This window comes from Canis lupus, chromosome 18 (assembly GCF_048164855.1).
Source record: "Canis lupus baileyi chromosome 18, mCanLup2.hap1, whole genome shotgun sequence".
In the NCBI taxonomy this organism is placed as follows: domain Eukaryota; kingdom Metazoa; phylum Chordata; class Mammalia; order Carnivora; family Canidae; genus Canis; species Canis lupus.
Genome location: NC_132855.1, coordinates 5,021,051 through 5,038,693, shown reverse-complemented (window position 1 = coordinate 5,038,693; position 17,643 = coordinate 5,021,051). Strand labels below are relative to the sequence as shown.

The following is a 17,643-nucleotide window of genomic DNA, read 5'->3' as shown; positions in this document are numbered from 1 at the left end:
TACAAATATGCTTCACCAAAGGTGGTGGCTGGGCCGTGAGCAGGGGTGTCTCCGCCGGGGGCGCGCCCGGGCCTGGGTTTTTCAGGGGCGCCTCGTTGAGGATTCACGGAGCCGGCTCCGGGCCGGGCCACTCGCCCGTGCCGCCTGCTCCTGCGGGCGTGGGGGGCACCCGGGGCGCCCGCGGGGTTTCGGGGCGCCGGCCGGGGCGCAGGAGCGCGGGGTCTCGGTCTTGAAGGCCGTCTTTGTCTCAGGGGGCCCCGCAGGCGGCTCTGCCCTCAGGTCGTGACCCTCAGCTGCCTGAGCCTTCCCGGCGCGTGCCCTTGCCTCAGGGCGGCCTCCTCTAACCTGTTGGCCGAAGCCTCCTGATTTCTTTTGTAAATATTTTATTTCTGAGAGACACACACAGGGAGGGACAGTGGGGAGCGGTGGGACACCCACCCCGTTCCAGATCACTCGCTCCATTGCTGTACTTGTACGTCACCCGCTGTATTTATGTAGGCCTTGCAGTGTGGGGGTGCGAGTTTCCTGGCTTTTTTTTTTTTTTTTAATATTTTATATATTTATTCCTAAGAGACACAGAGAGAGGCAGAGACCCAGGCAGAGGGCGAAGCAGGCCCCCTGCGCGCAGCCCGAGGCGGGCCTCGATCCCGGGCCCCGGGGTCATGCCCTGGGCCGAAGGCGTTGCTCAGCCGCTGGGCCCGGCCGCCCGAAGCCGGAGCCGAAGCCGCCTTGGTTTGTTCGCAGCCTCCCTGGCTCCTGGCGCTTCGGGTTTGCTGTTCGCTCGGGGCCCGCGCCGCCGCCCTGCTGGCAGATGAGGCGGCGAGTGTGGGTCCAGCCCAGGCCGCCTCCTCGAGGCTCCGAGGCCTAGGGCCTAGGGCCCGGGGCCCAGTCTGTGGAGTTTTATATTCCCAGGCCCGGCGCGGCGCGGGCCCTCAGCACCTGGACCCACTGACCCCTCGTGGTGACCTGTCCTCACAGGAGCGTTCGGGAGATGCAGTTGACATACGTAAAATCCGCCCTTTCAAAGGGCGCAATTCAGTGGTTCTTCGTATTTCCAGAGTGGTGCAAGCTTCACCACTGTCTAATTTTAGAATGTTTGCATCACTCCTAAGAGAAAGCCTGCGCCCATTAACAGTCACTTCTCATTTCCCCCTTCCCCGTTCCCTGGAAACCACTAATCTACTTTCTGTCTCTGTGGATTTTCTTATTCTGGAAATTTCATGTAAATAGAATCACACGACATATGGCCTTTTGTGACTGGCTTTTTTTTTTCACTTAGCATAATCTTTTCAAGGTCCACCCATGTGATGGCATGTGGCAGCGCTCCATTTTTTTCCCCCTATGATTCTCTTATACGGCTGGAAATACTGCGTATCATTTATCCATTCATCACTTGATGGGGGATTTGAGTTGTGTCTACTCTTTGGCTTTAGGAACCACAGTGCTGTGGACGTTTGTGTACAGGCGTTCGTGAACATGTATGTTTTCAGTTCTCACGGGTGTAGACGTAGGAGTGGAATTGCTGGGCCTGCGGTCACTCTAACAGTTTGAAGAACTGACAAGCTGTTTTCCAGAGTGGCACAGTGACTCAGACCTGTCAAAGAAGCCCAGAGCTGGAGAGTAGTGAAAGGAGTAAAAACAAACTTTATTCAGAGCGGTAATGGAAGGAGACCTCACTGTACAAGTGAGCTCAATCCTGAACCCAACAAGGAAAAGGGGGGATTTATAGCCAAGGAGCAGGGCAGGGGTAAGGGGCGGAATCAGTGGTCGGAAAATCACTGGGAGGGCAGGGTTCTCTTTGCTGAACTGATGTAAGAGAATTCTTGGCTGAAGGCAGGCCAGGGTGAAATTACTTGGGGGATGGTGGATCTGATCAGATATCAAGGCTCAGGGACTCTGGCTAAACCTCCTTAACAGGATTCTTGCTAAAATTGGGCAATGCAAAGGCGGACACGAAAGTCCAAAAGTGAAGGCTTCGTGGGGAAGAGGATTCAGAGGAACCTGATTAAAATCTGGTCAAAGAGAGACTTGTCAGACCCTGAACAGATAATTCATGTTTTATCCCTCTAGTGTTTTTCCTCCACTGTATCACTAAGGAGGCTTCCAATAAAGTCTCTTAAATTCTACACAGTGACATTTCATTCAGGATCCAACAGATTTTTATTGACATGGTGTTGGCTGAGCTGGGATATGAGCGTATGAGTATTTTTTTTTTAACTGATAAAGCTGCTCAAATTTTTTATTCCATGTTTACACATTAGTATCTTTGTTGTGTTTTTAGATCTATATGGGAAGATTTGGCAAGTATGATGGTTTAGGCCTGTTTGGACATCTCACTTATGCTGGAAAGAGTGAAAGAGTGATAGCTGTACACACATCATCTATTATTGCAGGGTTCACGGTTTAGGACACTGGTCTCTTTTAAGTAAATTACTGTTCCCACCATAAATGCACATTTTAAGCATAAGGAATGTCTTTTCTTTCTTCCTTTTCCCTGTTTTACTATTCTTTCCTTTTATAAAAAAGCATTTTCTTCCTATGCCTCAGGGTGGGTAGTGGCTCTGATTCAGTACCAAGTCATTTTTTATTACTGTTATTATTTTATCCCACTCAATGCAACATGGTTGGAGTAGGTTGTTTATAAATTAACGAGCAGTTGCTAAGAATGGTTTTGACGTTCTCCTAAACTGTTTCATCCTGTGTTTTCCTGCTTTACCATCACTCATCTACAACGTGTCCCATATCTTCAATTAATGCAAATTCAGATTTCTTCTGAGACGTTAGCAGTGCTCCTGAAAATAACCATTGGCTGTCTTGGGCCGTTGGGAGTCCAGAGTTGTCACTCAATTAGAAAAATGAAGGCCTCCTCTGAGTGAGTAAAGCAGAGCTTCCTAACCTTCACCAAGGTTAACTGGAGCCTTTTCTGTGCGGTACGTAGCTGGTCTGTGCCAGCTCCCATTGTGATGATTATAATTGCTTGGGTTACATTAATATTCATGGCACATGCCTCGCACCTTATGTGGTGCTCATTCTCTGTGTCTTTGACTAATGTACCATTTTGCCTTTCACTTTGGCATGGGGAACCATGATTTTAGAGGATGTGAAGCAGAGAGCAGCTGAGGGAAGAATGAATACCCAGAACCCAGTGCCAGGATTAACATACTGATGTAGATATTCAGAGAAGGGATCTTTTGAGTCAGGTTAAAGGAAATGCCAAGTGGAGCTGAAGCCGACCTTGCCCTGGCACGTGATGTTAATCAAGGAGGTGCTTGGCTTCACTGTGCTACATTTTGTTCTCGGGTTGCCAGCTGCCTCGAGCCAGCTGCTTAGGCATAGCTAAAATAAAGGCAGGAAAATTTTCACTATATATTTCACATTTGAGAATCTGCCGGTGATTTCTAAAGCTTAGATTGTTGGCAGTGGCATATGAATGAAAGCTAATATCTTCAAGATCTGGAAGAAAAATAGCTTATCCTTCTTGCCTCTGCAGAATTATTTTTTAAAGGCTGCTCTTTGGAAAATTTTTAGGAGAAAGGGGGAAAACATGTTTCATTTTTACTCTTGTGTAATGTGATTACATATAACTGAATTTTAGTAAGTATATTGCTAAGATGAATGGGCAGTGTGGCTAGGCAAAGTTTCGTGGATTTAGAATCACAGGAAGAAGTAGCTACTGGAATTGAAATGCCATCCCACAGTGGACCTTCCAAGTAGAAACTTGATGTGTACCAGCTTCCCCATTTTATCCTAAACTTGGTGTCTGGCAACAGACAGTACCACTCCTTTTTGTGTTCTTTTGGTTGATTATTATTATTGGAAGGCTTCCCAACTTGTTCCTTCTCTGGAGCCTTTGGATGCTTATTGAGAAACACCGGCCTAGAAGAGCATCAGAATTGGCGTGAACCCCCCTGGTGCATGTGAAAGTAGTTTGGTTCATGGGTTTTCAGGGTGCCCCTCCCGAACTGGGTCCTACAGTAGATTTTAGGCTCTCCCCCTCAGTGCATGTTTTTTTGTCAGATGCTCTAGAGACAGATACTGGAATGGAGGCCCTAGGCAGATGGGGCCACAGGCCAAAGCTCACTGTAAAACAGAGTCCCCTTGAAGTCCTGTTAGGTTAATTTTGCAGCCTGCCTGTTAGTATATGCAGATTATTTTAGTATCAAAATATGTAATTGTCATTTAATCATCAAAATTGATGCTCCAGGAATGTATGGCATTTTTAAATCGGCGCTTCCCCATGTTACAGGTGGCCCAGTTTGGAGAATTGTGGCCTCAGTGTGACTTTGGGAAAATTTTTACCCAATACTTAGTCCTTTATTTGAAACGGACCTGGTACATAGCAGATATTTTCAGAGCCTGTGGTGGTAGAATTTGGGTAATTATTAACCTATTTCACCTGTCTATTCATACTGTTATGAAAAGAGGTCATACCAAAAGTCCAGAAGTCTGAGTTCTAGATTTGGCTCACTATTAACTTGTGACCTTGGGTAGGCCCATTTTCTCATCAATAAAATGAGGGGGTGAACTATCAGAGATAAGGCAGTATTTTCCAAAGTATATTTTGTGGATAATTACTTTCTAAAGATATTTTAAGGGTGGTTGCCAGGGGCCGGGAGGAGGGGGGCAATGGGGAGTTGTGGTTTAATGGGCTTGGAGTTCCGGTTTCGCAAGATGAAAAGTTCTGGTGATTGGTTGCACAACAGCGTGAACATACTTCATGCTATTGAACTATACACTTAAAAATGGTTAAGATGATACATTTTTGTTTGTATTTTACCGCAATTGAAAAAGTATTCTAAGAGCTCCACCCTTAAATAAACATAAATAATTGTAGTAAATTCCCTTTTTGGAGAGTTACCGTGCATCCAGAAGCTTCTGAGACATCTTGGACTGAAAACCAATCTACTTAACTTCCACCCAGTGTTTCTCGAATTGTTCTCCCCCAAGTAAACTAACATCTCTTAGCAGCCTGTGAAACTTGGATTTGGAAGAGTCCCCTTTGGGAAGTGGTGATCTGAGGTCTTTCCCAGCTCAGACATGTTACCGTTCTTCGAAGACGTCATATGATAATCTGGGCTATTTCAAAGTAGGGCCGAGGTAGCACAATTGAAAACGTTTAATTCGGGGTTTCCCAACCTTTTCCACATCGTGGCAGGCGTAGAAAGTAAGAATATTCGAATGACACAGCAGAGTAAACATAAGGTGGCTCAGAGCTGGGAGTTAACCCAATTGGCACACCAGTTGGATAAAGATCTAGTAATCAGACCTGTAAAAAGTTACGCTGAGCATGAAATGTCTTGTTCTTCAGATGTCATGTTCAGCCTGTGGAAGAGGCAGTAGAGACAAAATATACTAAATTGTGTTCCAGTTGCTTTTTCCTTGGCAACAAGTTTCCACTGTAGGTAAACTAGACACTCACCTGGCCTTTAGACCTAACTGGAAATCTCCAGTGGTGTGTGAGAGTGAGGGTAGCAGGTTTCTAGCAGGATAATACAGTTAATTTAATACACGTAAGTGAGTAATTCAACAGCCTCTTATTTTTAAAGTGAGAGCATATGTACTAATGTCATAAGCAGAATAATTTTCATTAACGGGAGACATTTTTTTCAACCTCACATTTCCTAGAGGAATAATTATCTGGAGCAGTGATATGGATTGGATATGGGGAAGAAAATCATATTTATATTAGTGCATTCTTAAATATGGTATAGCTCAGTGGGTGAAAGCAACCCTTCACATGAAGACCTCTTAACTAAAGTCATCCTTAGGCTTCACCCTTGACCCTCTTCCCCTCAGTTGCCATTATTCTAGCTTCTGAATGACTTACTTAAAAATTATAGACTGAAGGAAAAAACCAAGAGAACAGGTTAGATTTATAATCAACCCTCATCATTGTTCATTTTATGTTTCTATTCAGCTCACCTAGAAACAAAGATTGGTCAGGATCTACTTAGTAATAGATGTTTGATTTCAGGTCTTCTCTAGATTATCTTTTGCATTCATCGCCATTTTTCCCCTTAGAACAACTCTTATTTTTGTCTTTAACCACTCTTTACCATTTTTTCTAAGAATCCTGTTGGAGAAAGTTTTAAGTTTTAAAACTAAACATAAAATTACATCTTTGCTTACTGGCAGGGATCTACTGAGAAATCCCATTGACAATCCCTTCTGGACTTTGGAGGCAGGAGTTTAATTACTACCTATTGATCGTGTTTGAATTTGCACTTCTTGGGACCCAGGCAGGCAGAGCTAATTCCTTCTAGCAGAGCAAGGTAGGTGCACAAGAGCCAGAATTGGGAAAGAGATGCAGCCAATGCAATTGGTCCAGCTTCAGGGGTGGATGAAGGAAATGAAGTGTGTCACGTAGAGTCCGGAGTCCAAAGATGTGCTCAGGCAGTAAGGCAAGTGGGAGGCTGTTGCAGAAGGGAGCTTGAGACAAAGAAAGGGGGAGCACAGCAACTAAAGATTGTAGGCTTAGGATTCTCAGAAGTCCAGGCGGGTTGTGCCGGCACCCACCAGGGAGCACTGAAGCTGGCCTTCAGTCTTTGAAGAACAGGACCGAAAATGGAAGGGAAATTAGCAGGTTACTGGAACGAGACCTGGGGGGAAAAACAGAAGAAACTCAGTCATAAACAGTGGGAGAAATCAGTAGACTGTTTAACCATATTGCTAGGCCTCCACACAGTCTCCTGCTGCGTAGCATTTTAAATGAATGATGTAGGTCTGGATGTTCTGAAATAGAAAACCATCCAAGATCTTAAGTGAAAGTGAAAATTGTAGTATATTATATAACATGTCTTTTTTGGGGGGGCAAGAAGGGGAATGTCCTATCTGAGTGATAGGAACCTGGGGAAGTGAGTGAAGGAGAACTCTGTTCAGATGAATGATACAGACACCTTAGGCATCTTTGTGGAGACAGATGTGCTTGCCCTTGGTTTTTCCTTTTTCCTGTCTCCGTGAGAATGTCCATGATTATTGAATAATAACTGCCTAGAGCCACCGAAGGTCACTGGAACTCCGTAAGAGAGGCAGCAGGTCATGGAGGGCAGCGTGTGAGTGGTTAGGGCACACACCCCAGGTGCAGGCTGCCTGGGCGTAAATCTTGCTTCTACCCCAACTACTTGTTTGACTTTGAGTAAGTCACGTCACTTCTCGGCACCTGTTCTACCATCTGCAAAATGGGGACAATGGTACTTACTTTACTCAGTAGTTACGAGGATTAAATGAGCCAACGTTTGTAAAATGCACAGGACAGTGTCTGGCCCCTAATAAGTTCAATACAAATGTCCATTACGCAGGTAAGACACATTTTTTGTTGGCTTCTCAAGATCAGTCAGGAACTAACCTCAGACTTTTCTATTTCATGAAATGTCTTTCTCTTAGGGCAGTTATTTAAGAAAGTACTCAAGCACTGTGGAAAAAATAGAATTCTTGTTAGATCATTGGATTGGATTTTTTTTTAATGTTAATCCTTCTGAAATTAAGAGAAAAAAAATCACGCTAGTTAAACTGGCTGTTTCACACATTTGCCCTCTAATGGTGTAGTATGTAGATATTATTACATGATTTCTTATATACAGTTAATCTAGTATCTAGTTTAGATGGCTGGTCTTGTTTTCCCTCATGGATAATGCTTTGGCAGTTAAGAAAAGTAAACCACACGAAAACTGCTTCTGGCCTCCTGCCTTTCCTGTATTACCTGATAGAAGATAATACAGTTTATACATTGCCAGCGGCCAGGCGCGATGAGTACATGGGAAAGAAAAGTCATTACGTACCCTGAGACTTCAAATAATGAAGTAAAGTAATAGGCTTTTGTTTTAATAAGGCTTTGAGAAATTAAACTGCCTAGATCTTTGTAATGCCATCGGGTAAGCTTAAACCAGCCCTAGATAATAAATAAATAAATAATAGTGTTCTAGTTAGAATCCCTGCAAAATTTGGAAATTCGGCTTTTCTTACGTCAGTAAGCTATCCTTAGTGACATGTTTTTTGCCAGTAAGTAGTGATGCTTTGGTGAATAATGCTCTTTTTGTACTTGTACTCTCTTTGAGTACAGATATACAATTTCATGGAGTGATTTCAAATTAATTAGTACCGCAGCAGAACTATGAGATGATATCACAATTTGGGTTATTGAGTGAATTTAATAATTCTAAGTACAGTCAGTTCATTCTCTCTAGCTTAATTCCAAGAAACTTGAACACTTTAAAAAAAATGATACTAGTGATATGCTCATGTGGTGAAAGTAATTCTTACCCCTTCCTGAGAATTTTCAGGAAAAATAAAAATGAAAATAATTACTGTAAAATACATGGCAAATCTGTTCAAATATATTCTATTCAAAAAATTACACTGACTAGATCCTTCATGTTGCTTAAGTATGTAAGAACTCATAGTTTAAAAGTTGATAATTTAAAAAATTTTTGAGTATACATTGTAATGCCCATAGAATTCATCATGGTGAGAATTTTTACCTTGCCCCATTGGCAGAAATTCTAGGAGCTCATTATTAGTGAGGTGAGTCCTTTGCAATATGAATTGCAAACTTTGTATTTTTAGCTTAAATGCTATGCTGGATTTGTTATTAGAGATTTGTCATTTGCTTAGAGTTTAAAAGGACCTCAGAGTCCAAATCCTTCAATTTATCAATGAGAAAAATTAGCTCAGAGAGACATTATGCTTTTGACTCAAGAGACAGCAAATCTGATCCCTAGATCTTTTCTAGAAAGGAAAAAGTATTCCATTTAGCTGGAAGAAATTGAGAGACAGAGGGAAGAACTTTAGTTGCAGTATGTTTATGTAATGGTTTTATACAACACTGACATAGAATCCAAAGCATAGTTTGTAGCTTCTTAATGTGGAGAAGATACAACGTGGCATTTCACTAATTTAACAGTAGAGCAGAAAAAATAAGAATTTCAAGAACTATAATTGTTCTTTTTACAATCTTAGTCTTAGGAGCATTGCTGATTAGATGTATTAATTAATCTAGCCATCTGGTGACACCAATTAATTACACTTATTGGGTTATTATATAAACATTGTGAATCCAAGTTATCATGTTACTTTCATTCTTTCTAATGGAGTTATTATGCTCTTATCAACTTCTTATCATGCAGTAACTTGTATTATTTAAACCACACTGCTTAAAGCCCTTGATGAAGCACTGACGTTCATGCCCATCTGGAAATAGCCGAATGCCAAGAAGGATGCTCTGCGTCAGGGTCATCTACTGTTATAAAGCATGAAAAAGAATGTAACAACAAAGAGTCATGGTTGTATGGATGCCTTTATGGGTGATGAAGTTTGAATTAGCATATGCAGAGCATTTTAAGACAATTAATGTCCACTCTGTTAGTTAATTGGTTGGGGTGAATTCTTTCTAGTGTTTCATTTGCCTTATAATTAGCTGTAGCTCAGCAATTAAATCATGTCACCAGCCCACTGTGATACTGAAGGATGGTGATAGTGCTTGGGTGGGTGGCACAGCTCCATACAGACTGTGCATATTAAATAAGTGTTGCTGGCTTCTTAAATGGCTCTCCTTCTTGGCTTGGGAACATTCTTTTAAGTTCTTGAATAATCTGTGTGTTATCTGTATACAATTGTAAATGCACTGAAACAGTAATTCCATATAAGATTTTGACCAGCAAGACTGTAGCACTGTAAATGTCAAAAATCGTCCTTTTGTACCATCTTTCTGAAACTGGAATTCAGATACATATAAACATATATACATTTTCCTGTTTATTTCTCTTGGAAATCTTCTTAAGAAAGGTCGGAGAGTTTTGTTGCTATCGTTGTTGCTATTAATCTGTCAACATATCCTTGAGGATCCCATTTAAACCAAAATAAATGGAAATATTCTTTTAAAATTTCTCCTAAATTGATGCTTTAAAGAATGTCTCATTCATTGAAGTAAAAAAACAAGATGTATTGGTTATTTTTAAATCTATGTGTACATTGATTGGTTACCAGAATAATACACATGTAAAAGATTTCAGACTATAGAGAATAAAAAAAGTATAAGGTGAAAGTTCCATGTAATCCCACCTCCGAGGATGACTATTTTGTAGTTTCTAATTTTATGCCATGCATTGAAAATTTTTGCTCCCCCCACCTTGCCCCTGATTAAAAAACAGCAGTGCATATAGTAGAAAATTTCAAGTCTCCAGGGAAGGGAAAAAAACAAAAACAAAAACAACCCACATGTAATTCTACCAATCAGAGGTGAGCACTATTGGGATGCTTGTCTTGTAACCTCCTTGTGTTTTTCTGTGCTTAGAAACTGTACCTACATCGATAGCAAATGTATCATCTGTGAATTTTTAAATTAAAAGTTTTATGTTCTGTCTTTTTAAAAAATTTTATTTATTTATTTGAGAGAGAGAGAGAGAGAGAGCAAGTATAAGCTGGAGGTTGGGCAGAGGGAGAGGGACAAGCAGACTCCTCGCTGAGCAGGGAACCTGACACCGAGGGATCCCAGGGAACATGACACTGAGATCATGACCTGAGCCAAAGTCAGGCACTTAACTGACTGAGCCACCCACACAGCCTATATTCTGTTTTTTATACTAAAAGATGGTGATCATTTTTTATGTCATTTATAATGTGATCTTTAATGGCTGCATACTATTCTTTCATAATGGCCATATAGTATTTAACCATTTTTCTTGTTTTATATTTACTGTTTTTTCTGCTTTTAAAATAATATACTTATAAATATATTTTGCTGAATATCTTGAGTTCCTGGATGTGTAGTGATTAAAAAAAAAAGCTACAGAAATGTGCTCAGTTCACATGTACAAAACTTCTAGGATGGACAAGTGGATGAACAAGATTTCATCATAGTTTTAGGATGATGTTAGCAACTAAATTAGCAAATTCCAAGTTTAAGGTTATTAATTTATGTAGATAATCAATCTTCTAGGTTTAAACATTCTGGATTTAGGTTCTTCAGATCTTTTAGTTGGATGTATGTGTCACCACATTTGTGCAAGGGAAGCCTTGAAAGGTGTGTTTTTTTTTTAAAGATTTTATTTATTTATTCATGAGAGACACAGAGAGAGAGAGAGAGAGGCAGAGACACAGGCAGAGGGAGAAGCAGGCTCCATGCAGGGAGCCTGACGTGGGACTTGATCCTGGGTCTCCAGGATCACACCCTGGGCTGAAGGTGGCGCTAAACCGCTGAGCCACCTGGGCTGCCCAAAAGGTGTGTTTTTAATATATTCTTGTTTATGTCCCTGAGTTTTATGTCCATTGAATGCTTGGAGCTGTGTATATCACACCAATACCTGTAGTGAAAAAGGGTCAAACACAGGATTTAGGGGATTCTCAGTAACATGTATGACAGACTTTCTTGGGTATGGTAACTTTAGGATGCTTTCAGTTTCTTTCTTGTTTTAGCAGAGCTTACTCTAGGAGGAGAAAATATATTACTTATTTTGTTTCAAAATAAAAAAAATACTTGTAACTTGAAAATATAAAAGGATACTATCTCAAGTGTTGATTAAAGCAATAATTATATGATTAGTAGAACCACAGTTTTGTGATACAGTAACTGTAATAGCTGTTGCATAAGGAGCTAATATGATTTGGTGTCCAATACTGCCCTAGGACTCTCTTGCCCCTCTAAGTAATTCTCACGGAGGCCAGGATAATGGTATATGTATGGCAGGTCTGAATACTTTGGTTTTAGACATTTGACAGTGCTGCCTCTTTCTCTGTAAACTATCTGGCCCTGATATTGTCTTGACTCACGGTGAGGTAAATGAACGACATAGAGAATAAAATAGAATATAGCACAGAATGCATCAGAATGTGCAGACATCATCCTTCATTGCTAATAATAGCCTTAAGGGCGAGTTAGTTCTTTAACATGAGGTTTGTGTGGTAACGAATGGCTCAGTAATCAGCCACCGTCCTCCCTTACCCTCCACTCAGGAGGAAGTCATTGCTGGGCCGGCATGCCCTAGACTGAGACTGTGGTTTGGGGCAGCCCCTTGCTCTCAGACCCCAGAGGGCTTCCTGAGCCCAGCCATAGGGCCTGGCTTTGGAGCAAGCACCAGATTGCTGTTTCAGAAAAGTCAGTGAGCATTGGAAACCTCAAAAAGCAAATCTGAAACTTCGACATTTCTTCTCTTAGTTTTGTCTCCCCAAATGTAGGGTCAGTTACCCAAAAAAAAGGTATGTTCCCGAGGGGAAAGAGCCCGGGCTTTGGAATTAGGCAGAGCTGTGTTCAAATTAAGGCTCAGCCCTTAATAGCTGTATGTCCTTGAGTGAGTCATTTAACCTCAGGAAGCCTTGATTTCATCCATATTACATGAGGATAATTTAACTTTGCAGGGCTGTGGTGGGAATCAAATGATTAAAAATATACATTAAGCACCCAGTACAGTGCCTGACACATAGTAGCCCTCAGTGGATGGTCAGTAACTGTTAGCCTTTCCTTCCACCGTATTTGTTGAACTGAAACAAGTATTTACAAGTATGGCCTGATAAGACTTTTTTTTTTTTTTTGGCCCTATAACAATGACTTTGGACATTTTACAGATAACGATCTAAATGCTATTGAAGGTAGTATTTTTGCAAATCACTTACTGTACTTGCTTACTGAGTAGCCACGTTAAGTATTTCTTTATGCTCTAGTCTCTACATCTTTGGCTATAGCGTTATTTTATCTTAGCGAATTATTCCGAAGAGAAGCTTAGCACTTTGCGTGTTACCATTAGCAGTGCTGTGTGTGCTAGTTTTTCTTCTTTTTTTTTTTTTTCCTCTTGGCAGCTCTGGGTTGAGAGTGGTGGTGGTATTTTTTGAAAATTTTTCTGTATTTTTTAGAATGTTGGGGAAAAACAACCTTGAACATCAATCCACATTTTTTCTTTTAAAATGGGTTTGTTTTTATAGTAACATGATGATTGGCCTTTCAATGGTAATACCGTTTATAATACAGCTAGTTAGGGCTGCCTTCTGACTTTGTGACACAGGATTTCTTGGTATGAGGTTGACTGACTCAGATCAGACCCAGGACTGTGGCCTCATTAACCTTGGGTTTTAACCAACTACTGATCCCCATGGAGGTAGCCTGCCTGGGCTCTAGGATCTGTGCATTAGACAGTTGCTAATTAAAAACATCTTTTCTTTTTTCGTCTTTCTTTCTTTCTTTCTTTCTTTCTTTCTTTCTTTCTTTCTATGAATGGGTCATTCACAGTGAGGCTTGAGAAAGTCTCAACAGATTTAAAAGGGAGAGAAACTTTTAGGGATTGGGAGCGTTTGTATTAGGGATGACAAAGGGGTTCTGGAATTTAAATGCGTCTTTTAAATACATTTTAAGAAAAACTGGCTTACTGAGTTTTGAAAATACCAGTGCTCCAGTTTCCATTTACTGTCACCTATAGACCTTATTTAGAGCTAGGTGCATTTGTGATTTACCACTTATAATTTGCTATCAGCCCTGGACCTGGGGAGATAATTTTAGGTGCCCGTTGGAATAGTAACCAGGCATTTGATGCAAATGCAAAGCCAAATCTAGTTACTGGAATTGAAAATAATGTAGCCAGCCTTTGAACAACCAGGCAGTTGGAACAGCTGAATTCTTAAAATATTAGTCTGTCTAGTGGCTTCCCCTGTGGCTTCTTATCTCTGTTGGTTAGGCATCTCATTCAGAGAGAGAGAGAGAGAGAAAGAGAGAGCGCCTTAACAGAGCTTCCAGAAGACTTGCCCTAGCTTTTCACTCAGAAGAGAAGTAAATTAGTCATTGTAGTGTTAGAGAATATGATGAAAATAAAAACCTAACTTAAAATCAGATTTCAATTTTACTACCCCATGGAATGCAGTTGCTTCTTTGGCCTAAAATATTGTCTTCCTTTGAAGCAAACTCTTCAGCTATAAATTATCAGGTTTCAAAACAAAGCAAGTAAACTATTAGAAAGTCCAAAAATCAGAATCAATAGAATAGAAAGTTTATTTTTCTTTTGTCATTTAATCTCAACTGATCAAACAGGAACATACATATGTGTAACTGTCAGGTTCAGACTTAGGTCACTTAAAGTGCTTTAACTCTAATTATTCTTTTAAGATTCATTTAAAAAGAAGAATCTCAGAGAAAGTAAACACATTTCCAATGATTAATCATATGTCTTTATAAGTTTGGTATAAAAACGAGCCAGGATTAGATTTCTCAAGGTGGATCTTGTTGCAGTGGAATAAATTTAAATTTTATTCCTAATTCACTTGCTGGTTCATATGGTGCTATTTATATTTTCTTTTAACTTAAGTCCCACTTAATGATAAATTCTCTTCTTCTCTTTCCTGCCAGACTTCCTGTAGATGTAGCCTATGCTTGTTGCCATAATTCCTTACCACTTATTTTCTGGAATCACTTGCAGTTTGACTTTGGCCCCACTTTGCCAATGTTCTCCAGACTCTCATCCTTTATGTCACATTGGTTTTTTTCCCCCCCCCAAGATTTTATTTATTTATCCATGAGAGACACAGGCAGAGGGAGAAGCAGGCTCCATGCAGGAAGCCTGATGCGGGACTCGATCCCAGGTCACACTCTGGGCCGAAGGCAGACACTCAGCCACTGAGCCCCCCAGACGCCCCGTATGTCACATTGTTAAGAGCCACGTAGTGTCGCATTTACCTCTGCAAATCTGATATGCTCAGCCTCTCACCCTGGTGGTATTACAGGAGCTCCCCTCTAAGGCAACTCACCATTTCGCCGTAACTAGATATATGTCTTACATTGCTTTTCAGGGAGTATCTTCTCACTGTGTGCAAAGCCTGATTTTCTTGCCCTGGCGTTTGAGCCAGCATCTCCCACTGCCACTCCTCGTCCTGCCAGTAGGACGCCAACCCAGTCCTTTTGTGCAGGTGCTAGCGTCTGTGTGTCATCTGGACCTTTGCTTCACTTCTCTCTAGGCTAATGATAAAAGCTTATCCTTCTTCCAAAGCCCAGAGGGAAGGACATCTCATTTATTAAGCTTTTCTGACCCGAAGTAATATTTTCTTCCTCTAGATTTTGTCTCTAACCCTCTTCTGATAAGTTTTGCATCGTGTCCTGTGTGGGCATCTTCTTTTCCCTTCTCAAGGGGAGCATCAGTCTCATCGCATCATTTTATTTCCCAACTCCAGTATCTGGTTCAGTGTCTTGTATTTTTTATAAGTGAAGTACCTTTCGGACAGGTTAGGGGACCAGTCGATGTTCATAAACGCGGAGCGTTTGCCGAGTGGGGTTTAGGAACAGAGGGGGCTGCACCTGCGTGGAGCGCGCCGTGCGCTGGCTGCGGGGCGCGGTGGCAGCGAGCGCTCCTCCGTTCCAGGCTAGAAGTGCCTGGGCCTGCACAGCCGTGTCCGTTCGAGCCTCTGTCTCCGGCAGCGTAACCGTGAGGGAGGTTTTCGCCCCTCAGAGACAGGTACCTTTATTCTTCCTGATGGTAAATAGTTTATGAGAAACAGAAAGATTCATAAGATGATCTTCGACCCGGGGCCCCTGGGTGGCTCAGCTGGTTAAGCGTCTACCTTTGGCTCAGGTCACAATCCCAGGCTCTTGGGACTGAGCCCCACATCAGGGTCCCCACTCGGCGGGGAGCCTGCTTCTCCCTCTCCTTCTGCCTGCCACTCACCCTGCTTGTGCTCACTCTCTCTCTGTCAAATAAATAAATAAAATCTTTTTTTTTTTTTTTTAAAGGGTCTTCCACCCTAAATTCAAAAGTATTTTAAAGGGCTAAAATGGTAAGACTTCTACAATCCATTCTCCTGTTCTCAGCCAGGGCAGAGTTCCGCATTATTATCCTGTCTGTAAATAAAAGTGAACAGATCATCCGAGATCTTGCTCCACCGCCCTTGAGGGCTGGCTACTGAAGTTTGTATGTGACCAGGCTTTAGGCATTCCTTCATGGTTTGATGGAAGCAAGGGACAAGCAGCCATGAAGACTGACTGCTCTGATACAGTTTCCCAGGTCACAGCTGAGAAGGGAAAGAAGGAATGTGCTCGGCTCAACTCCTCAGTAGAGCCAGATGCCCAGCAAAGCAGAAATAGAACCCCTGTAAGGTCGCCAGGGCGACCTCAAGGGTAGAGAGGAGAACAGACAGCATGATTTATGAGGATTTCTTGCTGTTGGGATGGGTCTAAAATTATATCTCCATGTCTTTTCCTCACCAGGATAAATTCCCCAGGATTTATCAAGGGAATTGTGGTGCGTAAAAGCTTGAGATGCTCTCAGGAGACTGGGGTGAAGGGCAAGGAGAGGAGAAGCAAAAGCAACAGATGAGAAAACGTGCTTATGGTGTGCTTGTAATCTTCTCTTGAACCGATGCTGTGCCCAGATGTAAAACTGATTTTTTTTGGGGGGGGGTGGGGGAGCATGCAAATGTTGTATATTTAAAGTGTGCCTAGAAAAAAAAAGAAAGTCCTTTTACTGGGGTATAAAATAGAGATGCTTGATTTCCATATTGCAAAAAATTACTCTGAGCTTCTACTTTAACACTAGTTGGTTTACAAAAGACAATTACAGATCCGCGCGTGGAATGACATGTTGTCATGGCAACAGAGGTTGAAGTTGCATTTCATTTATGAGCAGTGCAAAAGGCAGCTCTGGGGCAGATAGAATTGGCATGTCTTAACAGCCTTTGTGGACAAACTGTCGTCAGCCACAGATACCAGGTATCCACACTGATTCTCACTTTCGTGAATCACGCACGATTGCATCTGTTTTATATTGCTGCGTGACAAATTACCACACATTTATTATCTTACGGTTTCCATGGGTCTAAGCTGGGATTTTTGCTCTGGGTGTTACCAGGCCATAATCAAGGTGTCGACAAGGCTGTGATCTTACCTGCAAGCTCTACTTCCGAGTTGACTCAGTCTATTGGCAGAAATCATCGTTGTCGAGCTGAGGCCTTCAGTTTCTTCCTTGCTGCCATCCTCAGCCCCTAGAGGCTGCTTCCAGTCCATTGTTGCATAGGCCTCTCGCATGGTCACTCTCTTCATTTCACTAGCACCGAGGATCTCCAGCACGTCTGCTACTGGGAGGGTATCTTACGTATATGTTTGCTGGAAGCAAATCCCATGTCCCACATTCAGGGGGAGGGAGTTACGTAAAGACATGAGCCACCAGGAGGTAGGGATCTTTATGGGTCACTTTAGAGTTTATCCATCACAGTGTCATTGTGAGAAAAAGGGCAGGTTCTTTCATTTTAAAAAGCTGTACCATCTGGAAATCTGTTCAAAATTAGCATATGTGTAACTTAGAATATTAAAGCTTATGGTTTTCATTCTTTTGTCCTTTGGTAAATGAGGAAGAGAAGTGAGGTTGTAACGCTATTTAGTGGAATCTGACAGGAGGGAAGAGAGAGGTTAGCTGGGTTGAAAGAACAGTAAAATGAAAGAAGGGAATATTCCCTGTTCTCACACAGAAAAATGCGAGTGATGGATTAAACTATTCCTGTGTGTTCCCTGACCCACTTTGGAGGTCTGAGAAAACAGTTTGAGAGACGATTCCTGCGAGACTAGCATGTGCCTTCATGCGCTTTATGTAGACGTGGGACTCTGCGTACTTTCTGTGATTAAATCGGAAATGTTGCTTTGCATGAAATGGACGATTTTCCAGTCCATCTTCATTATCACTTGTATAC

The 17,643-nt window shown here is 41.8% G+C and overlaps 1 protein-coding gene and 1 long non-coding RNA gene across 18 annotated transcripts in view; one reads left to right on the top strand and one right to left on the bottom strand.

The window, feature by feature from the left end:
* Nucleotides 1-17,643, top strand: part of ST7 (suppression of tumorigenicity 7) — a 241,685-nt gene that overhangs the window by 97,498 nt on the left and 126,544 nt on the right. Inside the window, exon 2 of one of the 17 annotated variants that reach the window (XM_072783330.1) lies at nucleotides 6,136-6,272. The exons of the other annotated variants lie outside the window; for them this stretch is intronic. The gene's annotated coding sequence lies outside the window, so the exon portion shown is untranslated. The remainder of the gene's footprint in view (nucleotides 1-6,135; nucleotides 6,273-17,643) is intronic. 17 annotated transcript variants of the gene reach the window in all.
* LOC140608596 (uncharacterized) lies at nucleotides 1,625-17,034 on the bottom strand. The gene is made up of 2 exons (XR_012010578.1): nucleotides 16,845-17,034; nucleotides 1,625-6,599 (listed from the first exon to the last, which is right to left on the bottom strand). It is a non-coding gene; the product is annotated as an uncharacterized lncRNA (long non-coding RNA).